The 21319-nt window shown below is 45.5% G+C and overlaps 1 protein-coding gene across 1 annotated transcript in view; it reads right to left on the reverse strand.

Moving 5' to 3' along the window:
* LOC144753573 (cytochrome P450 2D15-like) overlaps positions 1–21319 on the reverse strand; it is a 318479-nt gene that overhangs the window by 145926 nt on the left and 151234 nt on the right. The gene's annotated exons all lie outside the window — the stretch shown is intronic.

Raw genomic sequence — 21319 nt, forward strand, 5'->3', positions numbered from 1 at the left:
GGAATGAGAGGTGCTGGGGGAAAAGCGTACGCAAATTTGCCTGACCAGTTCATCCATATCGCATTGCCCTGCGACAGCGGGTGAGGGAACCTGGCGGCAAAGCTTTGGCATTTAGCGTTGTCCTCCGTGGCAAACAGGTCTATCTCTGGATGACCCCACTGCTGGAAGTACGGGCGGAGTACTGATGGATGTAACTCCCACTCGTGCATCTGGTGGCTGTACCTGCTGAGCAGATCCGCCATCTGATTGTCCTTGCCCGGGAGGTGTTCCGCCATGAGGAAGATGTTCCTCTGAATGGCCCACTTCCACATGCTCTGAGCCAGATGAGACAACTGTGGAGAGTGCGTACCTCCCTGCTTTTGAATGTAGTACATGGCTGTCATGTTGTCCGTCCGGATCAACACGACTTTGTTGCACAGATGTACTTTGAAGGACTTGAGAGCCATGAAGATTGCCATCAGTTCCAAGTAGTTGATGTGCATCTTCTTTTGCTGCATCGTACACTGTGTAGTGGAGCACATGAGCCCCCCATCCCTGGAGAGATGCGTCCGTCGTCAGGATAATCTAAGGTTGTGTGGATTCCACCAATGCAGAGAGCTGTATGCCCGACCCGTCACCAACACTAGGTCGTTCAACTGTCCTTGAGCCTGAGTCCACTGATGCGCCAAGCATTCTTGGAGCGGACACATATGCAACCTGGCGTGCGGGACTATGAAGATGCAGGAGGCCATCATGCCTATCAACTGCATGAACACTCTCGCTGCGAGTGAGTGTTGCGGTCTGAACCTCTGGAGTAGCGACTGGATGTTGTCGATCCTCGCTGGTTTTGGCTGAGCTGTGGCAGCCAGAGTATTTATCATCGCGCCCAAATACTGCCGCACATGGGCTGGCTGAAGGTCCGACTTTGGGTAGTTCAGTGAAAATCCCAGACTGTGAAGGGGGTGAATGGTGTGGGACATATCTGCGGCGCACTGCTGGGCTGACTTTGCTTGAACGAGCCAGTCGTCTAGATAAGGGTAGACATGTATACTCTGTCTCTGGAGGTGCGCCGCCACTGTCGCCAGACATTTCGTGAACACTCTGGGAGCAGTGGTCACTCCGAAGGGGAGGACCTTGAACTGGTAATGCCGGTTTTGGATGGTGAACCTGAGGTATTTTCTGTGGGATGGGTGGAGTGGTATGTGAAAGTAAGCATCCTTGAGGTCCAAGGATGCGAGGAAGTCTCCCCGTTGTAACAAGGGAAGAACCTGCTGCAGTGTCAACATGTGGAAGTGTTCTGAAAGAATGTACTGGTTCAAGGGGCGTAGGTCTAGAATCGGTCTGAGTGAGCCGTCCTTTTTTGGGATTAAGAAGTACAGGGAATAAACCCCTGTGCCTTCTTCCTCCACTGGCACGAGCTCTATTGCACCTTTTTGCAGCATCACCAGAACCTCCTGCTGCAATAAGTGCAAGTGCTCTGCTGACATAGGACGTTGTCTTGGGGGTATGTTTGGTGGAGTGGATGTCAGCTCCAAACAATAGCCGAACTGGATAAGTTTCCTGACCCAACTGTCTGTGGCGATGGACTTCCAGACTGGCAGGAACTGTTGGAGTCTCCCCCCGACAGGTGTTGGATGGTCGGGGGGCAGTGACAGGGAGTCACTGTTTGTTGGTGGCAGAGGAACGGGAACTGTTGTTGCCTCTGCCTCTACCCTTGGCACTGTTTCCTCTGTATCCACCTCTGCCCTGCTTGCTGTACGAGGATTGCGCACCACTTTTATTGAATGGCGTCTGCTGCGACATGTGCCCTCTGCTAACACCTCGATTGCCTGAGCGACGAAAAGTGTTTCCTCTAAATTGTTGTGACTGGAGAGCCCCCATGGACTTGGCAGTCTCGGTATCTTTTTTTAATCTTTTCCAGGGTGGTGTCCACCTCTGGACCAAATAACCTGTCTGGATTAACGGGCTGGTTGAGGATAGTAGTCTGTATCTCTGGCTTGAATCCCGAGATGCGGAGCCATGCCTGACGCCTCAACATTACACTAGTGTTGATTGCTCTCGCTGCCGTGTCCGCAACGTCTAGCGCACACTTTATAGCGGTGTTGGAGATGAGCTTTCCCTCCTGGATAAGCATTTCAGCTCCCTCTTTAAACTGGTCTGGAAGGTGTTGCAACAGCTGCTCTAGGGTGTCATAATGTGCCCTATCGTATCTGGCCAACAGAGCCTGCGTGTTTGAGATGCGCCAGATGTTGGCCGCCTGAGCTGCTACCCTCTTCCCATATGCCTCCAGCACTTTTGACTCTTTGTCTGGGGGAGGAGCTTCACCCGTGGTTTGGGAGTTTGCCCTCTTGCGGGCATTAGAGACCACCAAAGAGTCCAAAGGCAACTGGCCCCTTATGTAGGTCGGGTCGCCAGGTGCCGGTCTGAATTTCTTCTCTATTCTCGGGTTGACAACCCTTGATCTCGTGGGTTCCTTGAAAATGTCTGCCGCATGCTTAAGGACCCCTTTCAAAATTGGGAGAGTCTTGACAGTTTTTTCAGCAGTAGAGAAAGTGTCAAAAAGGAAGTCCACCTCCACGGGGTCAGCATGCATTTCCACTTTATGGTTTGTAGTTGCCCTTTCAATCAAGGCATTAAATGCAGCAGAATCTTCAGTGGGAGACGGCTTGACGTTATAAACCTGAGGATCATGGACCGTTTGCTGGTCCCCTTGATCACCTGTGTCCATCCACGAGTCCTGTTGCTCATCAGGCTCTGTATTTGCAGGAAAATTGTACTCCTCATCCTGCTCCCCTTCATCCCCATCAGAGTATGTGGGTGAAGGTGTTGCACTCCTCCTAGGCTGTGGAAGAATCTGTTCAACCAGTACTGGTGTTTCTGGTGCAGGCTTCTTGCATTTTAGAGGAATTGTAAACGACTCCAAAGGCTGTGATGTTATTTTCCTCTTGTAGAGCGTGAGCTTCCCGGTGTCGGCATTGATGAAATGCTCCGACCGTTCTTCTATTAAAGGATGTCGATGACTCAAAGTCCCAGCCGGGTGAGTTGACTTCGACACAGTGTCCTTGGGCACCGACAGTGGTGCAAAGGCCTTCGGCGCCACCTTAGGCGGTAACGTGTAGAGGATTGGCGTTGAGGTGGTTTTCGGTGGGTCAGCCGGCTTCGGTGCGGAAGGAGTCTTCGGATCCGATGCCAAAGCCTTGTCCTTAAGTCGCTTGAGGGAGTCCGAGACCTGCTTCGTAAAGGAAACGGATGGTTTTGTCGACCTGACCGATGCCCTCGGTCCGCCCCCAGGGGAAGACCCGAGCGTCGATGACTTCTGTTTGTCTGGTCGAGGCGCAGGAGCACCCTTGACCGGTGCGCTTCGATCACTGTCCACGGCCGCAGACGTCGATGCCGACAGCTTCGGATCGGCAGGTTTTCCTTTTGGTGTCATGACCCCAGACCTCGGCTCTGCGCCCTTGACTGACTTTGCCTCGACGGGCCCTTTGGTCTTCGGCTCGACAGATTTTCCCGATGTAGGCTCGACAGCCTTCTTGGATTTTGGCTCGACCGCCTTGGTTGACACCGGCTCGACGGCCTTCTTCGAGCTTGGCTCCTTGACCACCTTCGGCACCTTTGCCTGGTCGACAGCTTTCATTGGCTTGGAGGCCTCCGAAGACGACGGCGTCGATGGTGGAGCAGACGTCTTCGGTTTCGATGGCGTCTCAGCCATCTTTGTTTTCGTCGATACCGAGGGTTTCAGTTTCGGTTTAGATTTCGATAATGGCGGCTCCGCGAGGTGTTCGTAGCCGGGCCGGAAGGCGGGGCCGTGGATCGAGGTGTAAGGTCTTGGGTAAGGCAGTGTGGCGATCCCGTGACCTGAGCCTTTGTAAGAGTACGAACGGGGCATAGCTCTTCCTCCGAGCTATCTTCCATGGCCCCATATGCTTCTTCGTCGTCCCCTACCTTCGACGATTTCCTCTATTTCTTGGCTTAGGACGTCCGCTTCGTAGTCGGACTCGACCTCCACCGGTGTAGGTGAAATCTGCTGGTGACGCACTTGCTCGTCTGCTTCGGGGTCGTCGAAGATGTCCACCGGTGCCGGAGCCGATCGCTGGGCCTCAAGGCGCGCCACGCGCCGAAGCTTGATCGTCTTCTTCGATCGAAATCTTGAACAGGCCATACAGCTGGCCTCGTCGTGGTCCGGCGACAGGCACTTGTTGCACACAGGATGGACGTCAATGTGTGGGTACTTGGATCAGTTCTTGAACGGACTCCGTTCCATGCCGTCGAAGTCTTGTTGTGTCGACCGGGCCTCGATCACCGAAGAGTCACACGACCCCCCGGATATCCAACTCCACGAGTTGGAATATATACGGGACCGAATGCGAACAATACTGACGGTGCAAAGAAGGCCTTTTGGCCTTAAAAAAGTTCTATAACGATTCCGAACAGGAGACGTCGAAATCACATCCGAACCCAATGGCGGAAAAAAACAACCTGGGGATGGAGTCGATGCCCATGCGCACTGTAGTCCAGGGGAGGAGCCACCTATCTCGTGATACTTCGAAGACTCTTCCAGGACAACAATGTGCAATCATCCGGACCCAACACTAGGCGGCGATCTATGCTATAGATATGAATTTGAGAAGGTCCCCCTACTGGGAGGGGAACTAACCAGTGCACAGCAAAAGGACCGTAGTCTTATTCCATAAGCATCATAATCACAGCAGTCTGTGTGAAAGATTTCAAAATTTTTAATCCATTCGTGAAGAATATTCTTGCATATTCAAGTTCAGCCAAAAGCGTGTCATTACACGTCATATAATCCAACCATTGTGATTCAATAAACAGAGTCCCGATGCATTTCGGGCAAAAGCCCTTTCTCAAGGGAATGCTCTACAAAGAAATACAAATATAACCGAAATCAATAAACTGTAAAAGTTACAAACGATCGAATGCAGGCATGCATGAACCAAATTAAAGTGACTAAAGAAGCTCGTGACAATAGTTACAATACTGTATAAAGTATCCCAAAGATTGCCGCATCTGACGGCCATATAAAAAGTTGTGCAAAGATCGGTGAGGCGTGGTAAACAGACCACCCGAGGTCGCGTGTGAAACAAATAGAATAAAGACAGTATCCCGGACGGTACCAAACCAAAGGGTGAGACGGCAAGAAGACAGACATGCCAAGATGTGCAGGCGAATTGCCGGAAGGTTACTCACATGCTGGGATTCTACGGGGTGCCTCGCGCCATAACAGCAAGGTTGTGTTGGTGAAAACGGGGAGTGCTCCTCGCGGTTAACAGCCGACAGTGAACACAAACGAAGGACACAGTGCAGGGTGTGAGTGGACAAGAAAAACGGACTAAGGAGTATAACAAAAACATCGCCATTTTGGAAAGGTGTGGTGTAACAGGTGAATGACAGTGTACTAGAGTGCTAAATAGTGTGTACAGATGACCTGGATATGTGAATTTTACAGATAGCAAAGAAATTCAATTCGATCGTTAAGCCCATTGGGCGCCATCGTTGAGAGGAAACGGATCCAGAAGTTTTCACGCTTAAGTAAAGTGTTCTTGTTGTTGAAAGTTATTGGTACTTGTTCCAAAATCAGGAATTTGAGTTGAGCAACAGAATGTCTCAATTCGGCAAAATGCACAGCCACAGTGGATTTTAGATTGTGAGTGCGGATGTTACTTTTGTGTTCTAAAATCCGGGTGCGGATTTTTCTTTCAGTGTGTCCTACGTAACATTTGCCACACGGACACTTCAATAGATAAATAACATTGTTCGAGTTGCAAGTGGCATTTACTTTGAGCTTGATGGGATGCCCTTTCATGGGATGACACATGATGTTACCAGTGATACAGTTGTTACAATTGGAACAATTATAACATGGTCTCAGGCCTTTGTACTCCTTGTGTGTGGCTTCTTGATTGGGTTTAGTCAGGATTTCTTTGAGGTTTTTACCTCGGGTAAATGCGAAAATAGGAGGTTGGTTAAACAAACCCTTGAAGTCTGGTTCGAGGGTCAAGATAGACCAATGTTTTCGGATAATAGATTGAAAGCGGTTGGATGTTTTGGAATATTTCGAAACTACCACCAAGCGTTCAGATTCAGTTTTTGGTTTAGGTTGCAGTAAGGTGGTTCTGTTTTTTTTGGCACTTCTTGCCATGGCAAGATCCAATATTGGTGTGGGGTATCCTCTTGATTTCAATCTATCAAGTGTGTGTTGCATTTGCACTTTACATTCATCTTTGTCTGAAACTATGCGTTTAATCCGTAGTAGTTGTGCATAAGGTAAATTGTTCTTCAGACCAGGGCGGTGAAAACTGCTGTAGTGAAGAGTGGAGTTTCTATCGGTGGGTTTCCGATAAACTGTGGTTGACCAATCTCCTTGTCTCCTGTGGATTTCAACATCCAGATAGTGTATTGTACTTTCATCATGTTCCCATGTGAACTGGATTCTTTGGTTGAATTGGTTCCATGTTTCCAAAAAGGCATTCAACGTCTCTGCATTGCCCTCCCATAGTATGAAGATGTCATCTATGAAGCGTAGGTATAGTCGTCCATGTTCATGCCAGCTGTTTTGGTTCAAGATGTAAGATTCCTCAAATTGTTTCATATAAATGTTCGCATAGCAAGGAGCTGCCGAATTGCCCATGGCAGTGCCATTGAGTTGCAAAATCCATTTGTCTCTGACTGAGAAATAGCTATGGTATAATGTAAATATTGTCAATTGCATAAGAAACACTTTGAAGTCTGCATCCAGATCAGATGAGGATAGCACTTCTTCAATGGATTCAATGCCTCCATCATGTGGAATGGAGGTGTAAAGTGAACAAACGTCCACCGTACACATGATAAGTTGGTTGTTCCTGAGTTCGTTCATGATGGGTGCAATTTTCAATAAAAAGTCAGTGGTGTCTTTGACATGTGATTTGGTAGCTAAAACAAAAGGTTGCAAGTATTTGTCCAAAAATTTGCCTACATTTTCGTGTAGGCTGCCTCGAGTCGACACAATGGGTCGAAAAGGAGGGTGTGTGGGATGCTTATGCATTTTAGGTAGCATATACAGTGCAGGAGGTCTAGGATTAGATGGTGTCAAAAATCTGCGAGTCTTGTCATTGATGGTTCCTTGATCAAATGCTGTCTGAATGATGAGTAGCAGGTCCTGTGTGTACTCCTTAGTTGGATCTTCGAGTAGAAAGTCATAAGTGTTTTGATCGTTGATATGTGAGTCTACTTGTTGGTCATAAAAGCTGGTGTCCATGATGACCAGGGCACCACCTTTATCAGCATTCTGACAGGTTATCGTCGGGTCATCGGCCAGTTTCTGGAGGATGTTTCTCTCCTTCCGGGTAAGGTTACCTCGTTTGACGGTTGTTTGAAAAGGTAGGTTTAAGATTTCTTGTTTGATCAGGTTCTCGAAGGCATCAATGATCTTATGGCTTTGTGGTGCCATGAATGTACTGTGGGGTCTCAGTCCTCGTAGCATGTCTTCTTCTGGTATTGTAACTGGAATGATATTGGCAAAGTAATGCCTAAGACGGATGTTGCGAATCAATTTAAATGCGCTGACTTCCAGTTCAAGCGTGTTGATAACAGTAGTAGGCACAAAGGATTGACCCTTTTGAAGGGTGTTGATTTCGTCGCTGGTTAGAATGGTAGAAGATATGTTAATTACCAGGTTGTCTTGGGACTTCACCGTCTGGTTTTTCTGTTCTTCTTGGTTTGCGGAGGCGTTTTTTCTGCAACTTCGGCGGGTTTTGCCCCCCCGGGGTCTTTCTGTAGATCCGGGCCTGACTCTAAAAAATGAACCGAGGAATCTGTAGAAGTGCTTGGTGTTTGTGATTCAGAATTAGGAGTTGCACGGGTTGGTCTGGATCTGCTGTCGTCTTCTGACGATGATGTTTCAGTGGCAGATGCAGGGTTGTAGGGTTTATTAGAGCGTCGGCGGGCATACACCTCTGCCCAGGTGTATACCTCGCCGAGCTTATAATCTATAGTGTCCCTCTTGAATTTACGCAGTTTTCTCTCCTGGGTCTCTCGAGTGTGTTTCTCGAGTTGAATACTGATGTCATCCAACATTTTCTTCAGGTCATCTGCTGTGAGTGCCTCGGTCAGCTCCTCTTTAATAGTGGTGATTTCCTGAGATAGTTCTTCCAAAGATTTGGAGAGTTCCTCGACGATCAGCAAGATCAAGTCGAGGGAACACTTATTCAATATAGCGTACCAACGCTCCACGAATTTGACGTTGTTTTTACATAGGAGTGGTTTGAGTGGGACACGAAGGCCCCGGGGTATCCGTTGCACTCGATGGTACCGTATCAGGGTACTTGCATGTAATTTCTGGTTTGTTTCCTTCTTTAAACGCTACAATTCTTCACAACCTACAAATTTCATTACGCTGTGCGAACTCCCACTTATCATAGATATGAATTTAGCAGCCCACATGCCTCGAACACATAGACATCAAGTCTGCAAGGGGGTTTGAGCCATTTTGGGATCTGGTGGCACAGAAAATATTTTCTGTTTCGTACAGGCACTGTACCACTAAGGATGTTCACTTCTGGATGGGTTGGCCAAGGAGACACTTGTCCCACCTGTCATTTTGCAAAGGAGAGCATTGCCCACGTATTGTCTTTCCAGGCTATGTGTCACCTCGTCACACTTGGCTTGCACCGGCATGAGGAGTGCTCGGAGTACATACTCATCAAGAGGCCTTACGCATCCTTAGATCCGATCCTCAGCCGGTCTTAGTTATCTCCATCTCTATGATTCTGGGTGCAATCTGAATGATTCGTAGTGAAGCCTTACATGGTCATGTCACTTGAATGCATTACAGTGTACTATGATTTCGCACTTTTTTCCCTCTTCCACTAATTATTTGACATAATGATATTCCCTCCTACAAACAAGAGGCTCATTTGTTACATATCTTTTAGATATTTTGTTAATACAAGTACGAATCAATGTATCACTTTTTTAAAACTTTTATGGCCACGGGGCCGAAATAAAGTAAATTGAACTGAACTGAACAAACTGCAGGATGTAATATGGGATCCAACTTGTGTTTTGCAACATTGGATGTAGTAGTAGGATTATACACCTGCATTGAAAACAAGTTGGATCAAAAATCATTGAGGCATTTTTTATTTAAAAGGCCCGCCAATCTTATGGAACATTAAAAAATGCCCCTTCAAATGAGTGATCTGCTATCTCAGAATAACTTCTTGTTTGATGTGTAATGTTTCATTAGATTTGAGGTGCACCCATGGGGTCTAGGGTTGTTCCCTCTTTGCCAACCGCTTTATGGATGAATCATATAATATTCTGGGGTTGTTTTATCGACGACATATTGATTATATGGCGAGGTACCCGTGAAAGTCTGAAGGAGTATGAGTATGTGAATTATCTTAATGACAATAGTTTGAATGTCAATTTTGCTATGTGTCACGATAGCAACGGGATTTACTTTTTAGAAGTGCAGCTGTATATTTCTGAGAATAGAATACACAGCAAATTATTTCTGAAAGAAATTGCCACTAATAATATACTAAGGGCAGATAGTGTGCAACCGGCTTCAGATATCATTGGTATCCCGTTTGGGGAAAGGATGATATTCCGGAGAAACTGTAGTAAGGGACAAAATTTTGCTGAATGCTTAGACGACCTCCAAAACAGACTCTGAGGGGCATATTATCAAGGATGGCAGAAAACTGCTGTTAAATCGGCGATAAATGGGCTTGATAATATGCCCTGGAGAATTCCAAAAGAAGTCCATGTTCTGGTGTGAACATGGGCTTCTATTGGAATTCTCCAGGGCATATTATCAAGCCCATTATCGCCGCTTTAGCAGCAGTTTTCTGCAGCTAAACCGGCGATAATTATAACGCTGTCCTTGATAATATGCCCCTCTGTTCGTTCGTATCCAGAACACGTCTTAGAAAAGGTGGAAGGAAGAATCAAGGACGTCAATAGAACAGACACTTTAGTACAAAAGCCAAGAAGGGAGTCAAAAGACAGACTGGCATTTATTTCTACCTATAGCCAAGATTACAATCAAATATATAAAATCTTACATAAAAACTGGGATCTGTTAAAGGGGGTGAGGGGACTAACTAATGTGATCACAGACAGACGTTTGGTAACATAAAACAGAGGCCCAACTATTAGAAATAAAATAATGAGAAATTATTTAGAGCCAGCAAGAAGTACAAATACAGGTTCCAATTGGTTGGCGCAGCAGCCGAAAGGTTTTTTCATATGTGGTTTGTGTATTATATGTAGCCAAGGACTGAATACATTTAATGAATTCCAATTTAACATACAGAGAAAACATCACATAAATCAATTGATTAATTATAATAGTTGCTATATGAGGTATGCCATTATATGCAATTGTAAGAAGGTGTATGTTTGCAGCACAAGAGGGCATTGAACCTGAGGATCCAGGAGTATCGCAGGGCCATAGTCAACAGAGATGATAGTTCTCTCATAGCACAGCACATGTACTCATCACCCTAACAAGGTGGATTTTAAATTTCACGGAGTTCAAAGAATAGAGAAAGACTCAAGAGGGGGAGAGACATAGAACTCATATTGAAACAGGAAGAAGCTAAGTGAAGTAAATTAAGGACTGTATGGATCTCAACTGGGAACATGAGTTGCATTATTTCCTATGATTATGAGATAATCTTTAACCAAATTGTTTTTGTGATGATCATATTGCTTGAGATCTAGCATGGCAAAAAGAAAATATCAGGCTAATCATGATAATACGGTCTTGTTAAATTGATATTATTGCATGCTAACCATACTTGTTGTATACCCTAATATATTGTGCTATTAATTGAGATATAACGAATGTCACCATGAATCTTGAAAAATCTGTTTTGTGTTAGCATACCCCATGGGCTGACAGGTTTCTGCGTGGGGGCCACATTGAATTGCATACTATAATCCATTTTAAACTCCTCCATTGTCATTGAATTTTTATGAGCACCATCCCTTTGGCAGATCACTTTTAATTTCAAACACACATATATTTTCAGACATTGCAAATTAAAGAGGGGTTCTTATGGTCAATCAATGAGGGGCTCCCCGAAGTTCCTCTTACATGAGTGGACCAATCAAAAGCACAACTACTTGTGATACACAGTTTCTGTGACAAAGCTAGATATTCATCAACTCAAAATAATGTTGGAGGCTTCACATTCCATGAGACATTGCTCTATCCTCTTGCAGTGGTACCGTGGGGTGAAGGATAGAAAAGGAGGAACCTCAAGCATCACACACATGTTGCATGTCGTCAGGGCTCCGAGAGCAAGCTGCAGCTAAGATTTGTATTACGCTTGGAATCTTGGACTGTGTTGATTTGGAACGGTGGTTGTGATAGAGCAAGATTTCGCATCGCGACTTGCTCGATTCATGAACCTCGAATCTGTCATAACCTCATAACAAATGTACGTTTTATTAATCTCTTTATTTTGGATATACATGTAAGGTAGCGAAGCTTGCCTATGTGTTTTACTAATACAAATAACCCTTGTCCGTAAAATGGCCGCCGCTTGCATTTCTGTTTCTGCGCATGCGTGAGACATAGTCACGAGGTATGACGCAGTTAGAGTTTGAGAGGGAAAGGGTGCGCATGCGTAATAGCAATAAGATGGCTGTGCTCTAGATAACGTGGTGAAGCTTTGTGCTGCTTGCTCCTGTGACCTTGGTCGTTGCCCTCATTCACTAATGCATAGTATATTTTTTTATGATAAATCTGAAGTACAAAGTCACGACATGTAATACATTCATTTATTTTTATGTGCTAATTTGTTTTCGCTTACTTTTCATGTATCCTCGGCACTGAGGGGTGATGGGGCTGGGGAGTCCATCTTGGAGGGCACCACTGCGCAGAATCAATCGTGGCACGGTGGCATTGAAACCAAGCCAAAGAAGGTTGCTGCCAGAGCCTGCATGGGAACATGCACCTTCACCCAGCAAGAGCATCTAGATTGTACCATATTGTAACACATTGTAATTCTTTTCCTTGTATTCTGTGCGACTTTCTCATGGGAACCCCAATCTTGCTAGGCGGCACCTTAGAATGCTAAATAGGCCTCCAAATAGTCTGTTCTGATTGGTGTGTTAACCAAATCCTACCTTAGGACCAATCGAAATTGAGGGATTCTGACACTTTGGGGGGTGGTACACTGTCCCAAAACAGCATATCTACCCTGGGTTCACCTAGGGAAATTGTCCGACTTGTCTGAATAGCTGACCTGTCACTGACCCAACGCACTCAATAGGTGACTTGAAGATACAGAGCGCTGCGGAGCACTCTGTCCGAAATTGACCATAGACTAAGGTTTTACTAAACCTTGAAGTGCTGGCGGAGCACTTTGCTGGGAGTTCGCTGACCCAATCGGGGTTCTGATCGATAGCTGCAGAGAGGGTGGAGCGCAGGCGTTGCTTCCGAACTGCGGGTGTTGGTCGTGTCCTGGTGGTCCCGTCCTGATCCTAATCTGAGGGTTTCCTGTCCTGTCCTGGGTGTCCATTCTGCACCTGCTGTCCATTGAGGGGTATCCTTCCTTGAGGGTTTCCTGTCCTTAACTGACCCGTGGCCAGGGTTTGGTTTTCACACCAGTCTAGGTAAATATCGCTCTGAATCTCTTGAAACTGCACCTTTCTATTTTTCTGTCTTTGCTTCAATAAAGACATATCTTTGCATATGATAAGTTTTTCCATGCTTTCCGCAAACCATTGCATTTCATAAAAGTCACTTGCATTTATTTTCATAGCATGTTCCTATGTTACCCTTCCTTTTACAAATCATTTTTTCTCCATTTGCAGTTTATAACTTGTTTGATGTGTTCTATAAATTTTCTCACTAAACTGAATGAAGAGATTTTCTGAAGTTATAGCGTGTCCTATTTTCACGTTAACCGAACTGTTTAGATTTTTAAGTTTTCCCATTCCATAGCTTAAATGATACTTGCCCTAGTTATTTCTTCATCACCCATGTCCACTCTTACATGATTAGTTTACTAGCTTAGCAGGTTCCCAGTCGCATTTCTCTTGAATCCAAAATGTTTTGTTATCTTGCTTACTGACTGTCTGCTCAATGTAAGTTGGATTTACATACTGATTGAATTTTAGATAAAACTTTATAAAACTTCTAGTTGTCCGTGGTCATTTCATGAGAATTAAAGTCACATATTGAATAGTATGTTTTACTGCCTTTCCTTTTACAGCTAGCTCCCTGATCCATTGTGGTCATAGGTACCCGTAACAGTGGATGGTAAGTCGGGTATACTAGAAAATAGAAAAGGAACTCACAATTATTGGTAGAAGATTGTAACGTCATCCGATCAATGTATATAGTGATTTGAAATATATGGGCCCGAAGCCGGAAGTGGCGAAATTATTGGTCGGGTGACCCGCGATCTCTAGCAGTAATTTTCTGGTAGCAGAGTTATGGTTAGGGAATAATTAAAGGTTAGGCAGGACTAGTTAGTCTAGCCAAGTCGGAAGCTGCTAGTATATTGATGCTGCTACAAGAGTAGGCACTTCAGGAGATCTGATCAATCACTTGAAATGTTTGCTTTGAAAAATTATGAAATGTTTAAAAAAAAAATTTTTTATTTGTACTGATATATGTATTAACCCATTCGTTCGTAATTGTTAAATGTTTTGTTGGGAATCCCCGGGGAATTGAATAGCGAATGGTGAATAGAATCCATTCGTGTTGAGGTCACCTGCTCTAAGGAAAGTTGGTGCAGGTTAGGCAGAACTGGAAGCACTAACTAGGGTTTTTTCCGAATGCATGTTTGAATAAATGTTAGTAACGAGGTTCATTGGCAAAATTCCCATTGTGGCATAAACCTAGTTAGGGTCACATCGGAAGAGTAGCAGGTCCATCGGAGCTTGGGTAAAAGCAAAGGGGCTCGCTGGGGAAACCTTAGTCTCGGATATATCCCGGTAAAGTGGATGAGTCTAGGGGAGTAACAGGTTCTCCGATGCTAGAGTGAAGGGTAGGCAGAGAAGACCTATCCGTAGTGAGTGAAAAGTAAATGGAAGTAGTTTACTTGCAGTGAAAAATTTCTTTCTATCGAGACACTTGAGCACGGTGGCGAATGTGTAATTGTTGTAAAATAACCAAGCACTAAGCACTTTAGAAAGTAAGAAAGTTTCTGTTACCTTGTGAAGGAGGGAGTCAGTCGCGAAACTGCTCTGACGTCACTCCGTGCCGCGCTGGGATTGGTAGAAGCAGCGGGCGGGTAGCGGGCTGGAATTGTAAAGGAGGGGTGAGCGCCGAAGCGTGAGAACTGTCTCACGAAAGGACCGCGCACCCATTGGTCGAAAATATTTGAACTCGTGCATTTTATTGGCCGCACGAAAATAAAAGACGCATTCGGATTGGGAGTTACTTGTAAACAAAGCCGCTTGCAGAAATCGTATGTGGCACACGTATACTCCGGAGACTAGACCCGATCCAAGATACCTAGGGTTTGGAAGAGATCAGTGGAAGACTAATAGATACGACATTATGTACGGAAATAAGAGAAAATTGTCCCTTGTAAATAAAGTAAAGAATTACTTCAAAAAAGACAAGCCAATTAAAACTAGAGAAGGTGTTATAATTCCACCACCAAATACTCCCGCATCTTTCATGATGTTCGATAAAGGGTACAATACCTGTGTATGGTTGGAAAATTGGGCAGAATACACGAAAGATGACGGAGTACTGGCGTTTCCGTTAGACGGAACATTTAACAGCAGGATTCTATTTAATCTGAGAACCCAAATGAATGATTTACATCCCAGACCTAGATTAACGCAGTACAAAGCACTAGAGGAATGGGAGATTGAGGCTTTTGAGAGGGACAAGCCCCGAATGGATAAAGGGTTAACTAAGTTTTACCCAAAATTAAAGCAGGAAGCCCGAGCCAAAAAGATGAAACAGTGGAGACAGAATATGATTGTTGAGGGACTGTTTCCCATGATGCCAGCAGAAGATCCTCCTGGGGGGGGGGGAAGGACAGAGAAATCCAAACACTGGGGGCCCCTCGGAGAATCGGATGACGAATTGTTAGATGACATGTGCATGAGAAGTCCGCCTCCTTATAATGAAGGACACCGACCTTCAAGTGCAGGGGATATTCCCCGGAGACCTCTACAAAGGGAAGAGGTCAGGCCCGCAAGTGTAGGAGGGGGTTATCTAATTCCTCCTTATCCTGAGAGACTAGGACCCGTAGAAACCAGAAGTATTTACCCCAGGAGACCCGTTGGTGGGGAGACGGGATATTCACGTGAAGGAGATTTTTGTTCTCGTCCCCCCTACGGAAGTGAGGTGAGAGCCTTCGGTTCAGGAATGCCGTTATTACAGCCACAGGATGAGGAAGAGCCGAGGATTCTAGGCACAGGAAGTTTGTTCCCAAGACCTAATTATGGCGAAGGACCAAGTGAAACACATCCCACTGCCCCGAGTTATGCTCCCACTCTAACCCCACAGCTGTTACATGACAAATCTTTGGACAGGTTATTAGAAGAGAAAGAGCGAGAAGCGCTAGCAAAGCAGAGAGCTGAGATAATACAGAAAATGTCACAGCTAAATACAAGTCCTGAAGCCTTGACGATCCCAGTAACTATCGGACCCGTGGTTCCGTTGTACGAGGACCATCAAGGGACTCCGAAAACTCCAGTAATTACTCCTGTCATTGCACAGACCAGAACCCTTAATTGTAGATGACCAGACAAGTGAGTGCGAGTCGGAGGTCTCGCTGCTAGATCGGCCCGTTAGAAATGCCGGAAAAAGGATGCAGAAAAGACATAATCCTTTTAATGCGAGGGAAATTCAAATGGAATCGACCTCGGGTACTAAGAGTGTCACATTGGTGACTCCTGAAGAAATCGAAAGATGGAGTCAAGAATTTGAAAAACAAACGTCCCCAACGAAACCTTTAGATCTCTACAAGCTGAGAATAGAAATAGAGGAATTGATGGCAGGAAATGTAGGGTTAGACAGATTAAATACCTACTCTGAAGACGAAATGCTGTTTTTCTGCAAGAGTCTCACCCGAAATACCCGAGTACTTCATGAAAAACTGACAGACACTGCTGCTAGCATGGGAATAGATATTTCAAAATCGAAACCTCTGCAGAAACCATATAGGGCAGATTTCTCAGACAAGGATTTGGAAAACTTGAATGTTTCAGGGAAAAAAGCACAGGTCAAAGAACTATTGACAGTATTACAAAAATGGGGAGATGTGGAAAGATGGAAAGCCAGATGGGCCAAGAAAAAGGATGAGGCCAGGTCTAGGCAGGCAACTCCCGAATTTGTTCTAAAAGAAGCTGACAAACCAGAACAGTTATGCCCTATGCGCGAAGTACCAGGTGGAAAATATGTACACGTTCCATGGTCCAGACAGGATATTGTATCCTTTACTAATGATTTTCCGAAATTACGAGAAAAGCCCGTGGATTGGTATAGGCAGGTAGAAAGATTCGTAAAGGTGCAAAAATGCCTGTGGAAGGACCTGGATGGGTTCTTCGACATAGTGGTCCCTGTAGATTTGTGGACCGAATGTAAAATAGCCATAGCTTGGCCTAGTGAGGAATACGCGAGAGATGAAAAAACAGGAGAACCATCGAAGGAAGTAATGAGAAAATATGATCAGGTAATTCAGCATCTGAAACTAAAAGTGCCCGCAAAGGAAACTGATTGGACCAAGATAGATAGAACCACGCAAGAAAGAGACGAGACAGTGCATTCCTTTTATGAAAGGCTGTTGCAGGTGTTCAAAACATACAGTGGTATAGATAACATCGAGATGAAGGATATGACACACTTCATTTACAGGTTTGTAAACGGTTTAAGGCCCGAAATCTGTCAATGGATAAAGGATAATAAAATCTGTTGGCATACTAAAAAGATAGATGAGGTCCTACGGTACGCAAAGTACTGCGAGGACGAAATGGCAGAAAAGAAAAAGGCTCTCAAAGAGAAAAGTGATGTGGGCTCAAGTAAAGCTCGCAGAACAGCAGGAAAAGCAGTTAAACAAGATGAACAAAACTACCCCGAATCCAAAGTCCTGGGGGTGGGGGTGGAGGAAAGCCCAGAGCGAAAATGAGTAGAGAGGAAGCCAAGAAGAAATTTCCTTGCCATCAGTGCGGGGAAATTGGACACTGGAGAGACGAGTGTCCCTATTTACAAGATGATAATGCCCAAACACCTGATTTAATTCCACAGACGCAGAATGAAAAACAAAGAAAGACCCAGCCGCAGGTAAAAACGATCCAAGTGCCCAGAGCGCCAAAACCTATTTTTAAAGGAAAGTCACCACAGGGTGATGACGTAGAAATCTGGGGAGGCAATGAAAATAGAAATACAGCAACTTCGCAGTATCTACTGAATGACACTTTCTTCTGTGACGACCAGTACTGACGGGGCCTGAGAGGGGAGGACGAGGAGTGCGTACTTGGCGCCTCCTTGCCGGTGGACCAGTCGGGACCATACATTGAAGGAAAGGTTGATGGAAATGATGTCACCTTTCTGTTGGACACTGGTGCTACCCGTTCTACTGTAAGAACAGTGGACGTTCCAAACCTACCCCTCTCGGGAGAAGCAATCCAAGTAGTGGGTGTATCTAATCAACTGATTAGTACACCTGTTACCGAGCCCATGGAGATCTCAATTGGAAATTTCAAACAAATGCACAGATTTGTTGTCTGTGATACCAGTCCGGTAAACTTACTGGGACGTGATTTGCTGTGCAAAATGAATTGTACCATCTTTTGCACACCAAAGGGCGTCGAAATTCAAACTCCAGACGAAGACGGTATCTACAAGCTAATGTTAATTAGACCTGACTCAGAAATAAAACGAATGACTATACAAGACTTACCTGAAGAACTCCAGCAGACAGTGAAGCCAGAAGTGTGGGACTTTACAGGAAAGGATGTGGGATTAATGAAAAACGTAGACCCCATACAAATAGCCATGAGAGAGAATGCAGTGTACCCCAATACCAAGCCTTACAGAATGAGTGCAGAAGTGAGAGCAGGTGTTGCCATTGAAATACAGAAATTGCTAGAAGCAAACATAATACAGGAAGTGATGAGTAGCCCGTGTAACTCACCCATTATGGGCATCAAAAAGCCTAATGGCAAGTACAGGGTAGTTCAGGACCTGAGAAAGGTAAACAAGATAGTGGTTCCTTGCTGCCCTATTGTCCCGAACCCAGCAGTGATCCTGTATCAGATTCCCTGGGATGCTGAATGGTTTACTGTGATAGACCTATGTCACGCATTCTTTTCGATCCCATTGCATCCAGACAGCAAATTTCTTTTCTCATTTGCTTTCAACAGTCACGTGTATGTCTGGAATAGGGTCCCCCAGGGGTACACAGAGAGCCCCTCTATCTTTAATCAGATCTTGAAAAAATGTCTTGAAACTTTAGTCTTACCTGGAAAGTCCGTTTTGGTCCAGTACATTGACGACCTATTGGTGGCGTCTAAAAGTCATAAGGACTGCGTGGTTGACACCATTGCCCTACTGAATCACCTGAGTGAAAAGGGACATAAAGTGGCCCCTGAGAAATTACAGTTCTGTTCGAAATCAGTGAAATATCTGGGACACCAGATAGAGAAAGGTATCAGAAAAGTCACCTCAGAGAGAGTCAGAATAATTCAAAATATGCAGTTACCCCGTACTCAGAAAGAAATCAGAATGTTCCTCGGAGTTGTAGGTTACTGCAGGCAATGGATTGTGGGATTCGCAGTCCTTGCAAAGCCCTTGATTCAAATGACAAAGAAAGGAGCGAAAGATCCAGTGGAATGGAATGACGAGAGCTTGACAGCTTTCACAAAATTACGAAATTGTCTGTGTACAGCTCCTGCTCTAGGGATGCCTGACTACTCCAAGGAGTTTGGCCTATTCTGTGACACCCGTGACAATTGTGCATTGTCAGTCCTGACTCAGGAACATGGCACGACCAGAAGGCCTGTGGCATATTTTTCTGCCACTCTGGATCCAGTGGCTGCTGGATTACCTGGATGTCTGAAAGCAGTAGCTGCAACATGCACCAGTTTAGAACAGAGTGAGTCCATTATCATGGGACATCCTGTAACTGTGTATGTTCCACATGCAGTTGTGATTCTATTGACCCGAACAAAAACTCAGTATCTCACCCCTAGTCGGCTGACTAAATATGAGAGGATTCTCATGGGTGCTGCAAACATTGTCATCACCAGGTGCAATATTTTAAACCCCGCCACTCTACTCCCTGAATCAATGGTAATGGAAGATAAGGGAGATGATGAGCATGACTGTATTGATCTGACAGAATTCAGTACTAAACCTCGCCCAGACATTAAAGAAACTCCTTTGCCTGTGCATGATGAGGAATGGTTTGTGGATGGTTCGTGCCTGAGGCATGAACTGGGGGGCCTAAGTGCTGCCTATGCTGTGGTCACGTTAACGAAAATTGAAGAAGCAGCTTATTTATTTGGAGTAAAGTCTGCACAAGTAGCTGAATTGATCGCTCTGATTAGAGCTTGTAAATTGGGAAAAGACAAGAGAATAACAGTGTATACTGACAGCCAGTACTGTTATGGGGTGGTGCATGACTTTGGCCAGTTATGGCTACAAAGAGAATTCCTGACTTCATCAGGTACCCCCATACGAAATGGAAAAGTGGTTCAAGACCTTTTAGAGGCAATTCAATTACCAAAAGAATTGGCAGTGGTCAAGTGTATTGCTCATAAGAAAGGCCTTGACCCTGTATCGTTGGGAAACGATTTTTCTGATCGAGTGGCAAAGCAATGCGCCATGGATCAGATGCGAATTAATCCGAAACGGGGTGGGGCTGGAAACAGCTGCCAACTTAGGATGTTTGAAGAAGTGCCTACATGGGATGAAGTGAGAGAATGGCAGCATGTGACGCCCTGGGAGGAGAAAGAGAAGTGGAAGGAAGAAGGTTGTAAACCAAGACGTGAGGATGGTGTCATTGTGGGCCCAAATGGTATGGCTGTGTTACCCAGACAACTACTTGCCCCAATGGCCAGACTGATACATGAAGGATCACACATTGGTAGGGATGCCATGGTTCTGGTATTTAAACAGACTTGGTACAACAAGAAGTTCAGGAAGGTAGCAGAGTCCCTTTGCCAGAGGTGCTTGCCCTGTCAGCAGTTCAACGCTGGCAAGAAAACAGTAGTTGAACTGGGGAAAATTGGGAGATCAGGGGGTCCCTTTGTGAGAATACAAATTGATTTCATTACCATGCCCCGTTGTGAGGGAAAGAGATATGTCCTTGTCATTGTCTGCCTGTTTTCAAAATGGGTGGAAGCCTACCCAACCTCCCAATGTGACGCCATATCAGTAGCTAAGATGTTGCTGGGAGAGCTAGTACCGAGGTTCGGGGTTCCAGTCTTTATTGACTCAGATAGAGGCGGACATTTTCAGAATGAAATCTTGGCTCAGCTCTGAAAAGCATTTGGGATCACACAAAAGCTGCACTGTGCATATCATCCAGAGGCTTCTGGAGTGGTAGAACAAATAAATGGCACCATAAAGAATAGATTGGCAAAAATATGTGATTCCACTGGCATGAACTGGATAGCTGCCTTGCCTCTTGTTCTGAGGGGACTCAGAAGCATTCCAGATCGGAGAACAGGCCTGAGCCCCCATGAGATCTTGATGGGAAGAGTGATGAGACAAGCCTGGGTACCAGGATACAAACTGTTAAGCATTTCTGATGATTTGGTACTTGAATACTGCAAGCAACTGGGTGACCAAGTGCGTTCTATCTCTCGCCAGATTGGGGCAGACGCCGTCGCCAACCCGACAACACCAGTTCAAAAATTGGTTCCTGGTGACTGGGTTAAAATAAAGAAGCACACTCGTTCAAGTTGCCTTGCACCAAGGTGGGGAAAAAAGCGGCAAGTAATCCTGGTAACGAGGACTGCTGTGAAGTGCGCCGGCGTTCCCAAGTGGATCCATGCCAGCCATACCCAGAAGGTGATACCTGACGAGGAGCCTGGAGCAGAAGGTTGTCCAGCTGAGGGGTCTGCAGACGCTGGTCCTGAAGTAGCTGACGACAGACGACCGAGCACCAGCCCAGCGGAGGGTCCCGTAGACGTTGGCCCGGAGGTAGCTGATGACGCATGGCCAAGCACCAGTACTGCTAAACATCCAACGGAGGCTGGTCCAGAAGTAGCTGACGACGAGCTGCCGGGAATCTGGCCAGAGGATTGGATACCCATAGTCGATCTCTCTGGAGACCCACTCAGAACAAGAGAGCGCATAAGAGAAGACAGAGAGTGGAATAGAGAGGTCGAGCAAGGCACAGGC

This window comes from Lissotriton helveticus, chromosome 1_1 (assembly GCF_964261635.1).
Source record: "Lissotriton helveticus chromosome 1_1, aLisHel1.1, whole genome shotgun sequence".
NCBI lineage: Eukaryota > Metazoa > Chordata > Amphibia > Caudata > Salamandridae > Lissotriton > Lissotriton helveticus.